This window comes from Haliotis rubra, unplaced genomic scaffold (genome assembly GCF_003918875.1).
Source record: "Haliotis rubra isolate DU_JTF1 unplaced genomic scaffold, ASM391887v1 Scf140, whole genome shotgun sequence".
Lineage (NCBI taxonomy): Eukaryota > Metazoa > Mollusca > Gastropoda > Lepetellida > Haliotidae > Haliotis > Haliotis rubra.
In genome coordinates this window covers 1,000,873-1,006,872 of record NW_025765337.1, presented here as the reverse complement: position 1 = coordinate 1,006,872, position 6,000 = coordinate 1,000,873, and positions in this window count along the sequence as shown.

The following is a 6,000-nucleotide window of genomic DNA, read 5'->3' as shown; positions in this document are numbered from 1 at the left end:
ATAGACATGTCATTCTACTACAACACGTCAACAGACATGTCATTCTACTGCAACACGTCAACAGACATGTCATTCTACTACAACACGTCAACAGACATGTCATTCTACTACAACACGTCAACAGACATGTCATTCTACTACAACACGTCAACAGACATGTCATTCTACTACAAACAACGTCAACGTCAAGACATGTCATTCTACTACAACACGTCAACAGACATGTCATTCTACTACAACACGTCAACAGACATGTCATTCATTCTACTGCAACACGTCAACAGACATGTCATTCTACTACAACACGTCAACAGACATGTCATTCTACTACAACACGTCAAACAGACGTCATTCTACTACAACACGTCAATAGACATGTCATTCTACTACAACACGTCAACAGACGTCAACGTCAACAGACATGTCATTCTACTACAACACGTCAACAGACATGTCATTCTACTGCAACACGTCAACAGACATGTCATTCTACTGCAACACGTCTACTGCAACACGTCAACAGACATGTCATTTCTACTCAATACTGCAACAGACATGTCATTCTCTACAACACGTCAACAGACATGTCATTCTACACGTCAACATTCTACTACATGTCATTCTACTGTCAACACGTCAACAGACATGTCATTTCTACACAACACGTCAGATTCTACTCAACGTCAACAGACATGTCATTCTACTGCAACACGTCAACAGACATGTCATTCTACTACAACACGTCAACAGACATGTCATTCTACTACAACACGTCAACAGACATGTCATTCTACTACAACACGTCAATAGACATGTCATTCTACTACAACACGTCAATAGACATGTCATTCTACTGCAACACGTCAATAGACATGTTATTCATATTTTAGTTATATTGAACCTCATAATGTGGCTGTATCTACATGGAAATAATCATCGTTTACACATATTATCTTGGCTATTTTCTATAGAAATCCTATGTAACATGGAGTGCCTCATTACACGTGGGGCATATAGTGTTGACCTTGGTGTATTGGGGTTCCTTCATACAGTCATCCCATCATTTCTGATATTTAAGGCGTAAACATATCTTTGCCTCAACCAATTATATGTCACCGCATGCGGAATTCCTAACATTGAATACAAAATAGGGAACCAGCTTACCCCAAAGACAACCTTTAACCCTAAACAATCACATAGGTATAGTCCATCTTCAGCCCCGACTGACGCACGAGGCTTGCCTCTGGTTTGCTTCAACAACCCGTCTGTTGTGGTAGGCATCAGAAAGATCAGCCAGAATACGGAAGAAGAGCCCGATGAGTATATGTCCTTTCATGTCCAGTAAGCCTACTGCTAAGTTGTTGACATGGACGGTCAGGGATCAGCGGCCACTGTCCAGAGAGCAGGGACAGGGTCATGTTGACAAAGTAAAGTCGATGACTTTTGGACTAGAGAATGACTTTAGGACCAGATCCTCATATGTACATTATTTGTCAGGGGGAACCAGTGACCTCATTTACAACATAGCGATGATGTGGTATACAAGTATAAAATATTTCATATTAAGTATTGAATAACAGAATAGCAGAAGTGTATTGTATTTCGGGGCCAGGAGGCCTACAGTACAGTTTAAGATATAATGTTGTTGAATAACATTGTCAAGTAGGTGGCTAAGAGGAACAATAGATTACTTTCTGTCGTTGATAACAAGATAATGAAATGTTAAGTACATGGATGGCTATAATAGTAGATAGGTAAATAATGTTCCCGAATTTTGGCGTAATATGGACACATAAACAGAACATGATATCCGTCCTTCTCCGCAGTACGGGCAAAATAAATCAGCGGGGTTACAATTGTGAACATGTAAATAAGTAAATAGCAATGTTTAACATATCTATTACAATTCATACCGACTATCTTTAACCAAAAGCTTATAACTCTTAGCTGTTGATGAATAAACAAGGAACGGTGTCCACATTCGCCCAAACTTCCCAATTTGTTTGTGCCGTAACCAACTCTTAAAATGTAATTACAAAATTTCGTGTGGATAATTTCTAAAAGTTTTTATTCTTTAGTTCCCCAAATTTCCGAACCGTACATTAAAATTTCCTGAATTTTCCTACCTAAAATATTAAAACAAATGTTACTATCCAAATTTTCATATCTATAAATCATTCTTTTTACAGGAACTAAAGCTGTTTCTGCTTGTTTGGCCAAATTTTGACAAGCATCTGTAAAAATGTTTCTACCTGAAAATATAATACCCAAGTATTTGTAAGAAGAAACAACCTCTATAGATTTCGGTGCATAAACCCAATTTTCATATTTTGATAATTTTCCTTCCTAAAAAAAAATTTATTTTGGTTTTATCTAAACTTACTGTTAAACCCCACTTTTACTGATATTCTTCTAAAAGATCTATTTTTCTCTGGAGGTTGATGACTCTATCGCCAAACATAATTACATCATCAGCTGTTATATCCAGGGGGGTTGAGCAGAAAAAAGACGGCCATTTTGTTTTTATGACGTCATAACACAGATGTGTGACCTTTTTGTGACCTAATCGATTTGGACAGTGAGTTTTGAACCCTGAAGCCCCACCCCCTTTTGAATGAGTTCCCTCCCGGCCTTAGGTTGACCTTAGTGGTCTGTGGCTATTATTCAATTATTTTATGAGTGGTATGAGTTTGATTTGCTGACTCGAGTGTTCACACAGCAAAATATTTTATTGAATTTTATAGAATTAATATTACACTCTGAATATGAGGTAAATTTAGATGCTATTTATTAGGTTAAAAGCCAGTCTTGTTCGAAATATCAGAGCGCATTTTGTTAAATAGAACTTTTTGTAGAGCGAGGTATCACTAGGCAGTTTAAAATAGACTCGCGATTTAGTACAAGGAACAACTCAGAAGTTCTGAGTATTTGTTTTCCATATCTGTGAACAATCAACGTTTGTAGCTGTTAGCAAATATAATTCATGCGCCAAACGTTAATTTAGTGCGTGAGTGGGGCGCAGCCTATATACAGGTTCCACTACACTAATGCAGAATCGCTTGTTCGCTGAGCCGGGCCTTAAGTGAATAGAGTGTTTCTTAAAAGCACATCCATCCACTCATTAAAACTGACCATAACTTTAACTGTTCAGTCATTTGTATCACCATGACGTCTGCTTATGTGTGTACAGATATTTTCATGTAGGTGATATTTGGTGCGGAACTAGGGTTGATGTGTTCCGCTTCCTGTGCTCAGCAAGGTGGCGGGCAAATTGGCCAGAAATTGTGATTTGTTGCAGTTTATAGGCCAGACTGTAGCCATGTGTACATGGAATGGCTGTTGATAGCCTGAATATTTTAACAGTACGTGAATGGCGCAGCCTAGAATGAATGTATACTCAGAAGTGGTCAGCTTCCGTCATTAAGTGTCTGAATGGAACTAAAGACAGGAAATAGTAAGCGGTTGAGGACTGGTGGTCGTCACTAAACTGAGAAAACAAACTTATATTTGCGCTCCTGTAAAACTTTCGGTCCAAATAACGTGTTCCTTTTGCGTTATAACAGTTCAAACACTGTCCAAATCGATTAGGTCACACATCTGTGTGATGACGTCATAAAAACCAAATGGCTGTCCTTTTTTCTGCTCAACCCTCCTGGATACACCAGTAAGCAAATAAATAGAAGCGACAAAACCCTTTCCACATTCATAAAATATCTCTGCCGAAAGCAGAGTCGATTGTACAATTGTGACTATATCTTGAGCAGATATTTGTTTCCAGTAGTATTACAGCTGTGTGAAGTTGTTTGTAATTAAATCGAGCCTGAACCAAACAGTCCAGTGATTGCCACCACCATGTGATACAATGACAGAGCATGACTGTGTTTATGAATCACTATGAAATAGTGATGATACCAGGTTTTCGCGAATAGGTGAGCGTATCCTGCCCCACCGGTGGCACCCGTCATAAACATATGCTAGGTCTATTCATTTGTTCACCTGAAATAATTCGTGAACGTATGGTATAAGTCAAAATAGGGAATTGCATCGGACATCATTTTTGTCACTGATGCATCCAATTTGGAAAATTCATCCACTTGTCTAACATAAAACGTCTTGAAAGCTTTCCTGAGGCCTTGAATATTGTAACCTTGATCAAACAACTTCTGAGCAAGAGTGGCATGACGCACTTTGAAATCCTGATGAAAACATTTTAAAAAAGACAAATTTCTTCAAAATCAGTATCTACAAAAATACTTCGTGGGTTCGTTTGAAAATTAGTTGTAGCTAATTCTTCAATATACATCAAAAACAAAATTGGTGACAACATACACCCTTGTCTAACACCTCGAAAAGATGAAAACTTTTCTGTAAATTTACATGGCGTACATCTCACACGTGCTTTCACAATAAATACTTTCTAACAATTTATATAATTTACCAAAGGCATGAATTCCTTTTCTAAGTAATTGAAAGAGAAGCTTACTTCCATCGACAAACTCAAATGCCTCTTTAAGTCAATGAAAATACAAAACAGTTTCCCTTGTTATTTTTATACTTATGTGCTAATGTATCCAAGATAAACATATTGTCTACAGCGGAATACCCATCTCTGAAGCCTGCTTGTCATTCCGATACAGCGGAATGTAATTCTAACCAAAAATGTAATCTTGTATTAATAATTGAGGTAAACACTTTGCCTAACATAACAAGCAAAGTAATACCTCTATCATTATCCGGGTCTTCTTTACTGCCATGTTTAGATAACGATGTAATTACTTCTTCATTCCAAGCATCAGGGAACTGACCTGTTGTGGGAATGTTATTAAACAGCACCAAATATAGAGACACAATGTCAATGTATTGACTATTGTAACACATATATCGTCTCCTTGAGATAGTAGGGATTGGAATGTCGTACACAAGTGACCTACAATCGCTTATTTCCTCCTGTGTACAAACGTGTCCGTAATTTCCTTGTTCAGTGTTCATAAGGAAATATTAATGTGTATTAATAACCTGAATGTTGCAGCAGTCGTCAGATTAGCCTCTCAGGTATAAGTGGTGCAGTTGTTAGGGTACTAACTTGAGGATGTGGTTTCAACAGGTGTTATAAGCCTGTACTTAGATGTAATTAATAAGAACTGCAAAATCTTAAGGGATAATAAGCTGCCATATGTATCAGGTTGCACACAAGCATGTGTTCAACACTAATGTAAGTTGGATATAAAATCGGTGATGCAATTATGTATTGTAAGTATTACTTGGTGTTCCTACATATGACCGTCCATGTTGTTAATTGTATAATATTTTAAATAATCTATTCTGAACCCAACAATCCATTGCTTGGCATTATCTACGCCGTCGGGGTACGGATAAGAAGCAACCAAGTAGGTCAGCAATAATGTCCATCCGACTGGAGCTGTGGGTAAATGCGCTAGCTAAACTTCCATGTCACAGATGCCACACACAAATATTACAGTTTTCAAGCTATGTGCTGCGTCAACTGAAATATCTACATAGTATATACTCATGTACTCAAGTGAAAACGTGTCGTCACTACGTTCCACATGTCAAAACGTGACTGGCGATTAGAATCAATGACAAGTGCGTTTCAGAGCATTCATATCGAACACCACTGGCTCTTTCCCAATGACCTCAAACATCAGGTGTGGTGGGAATCATTAGCTGCAGAATGTTGACCAACATGGACGAGTACGTCACTCCGTGACAGTATCAACCACATTCGTCAGGTGCTCGGTGTATTTTGAACACACTGCGGTTCCGTCAAATATATGTCATACCGGCGATTGTAATTTCCTATGAAACAACAAAACACATTACTTTTGTGTTTCAAATTTACTGTGCCATACGTTTCTTATTCCATCCTGCTTTGTGTCTTCTATGGCACCGTCTCCGCGGTGTTCAATGTTAGCACGCTGTTTAGAACCACAACATTGCATTTCTTACAAAGTAAAGCTGACAAGTCCAATAGAAGGAGGT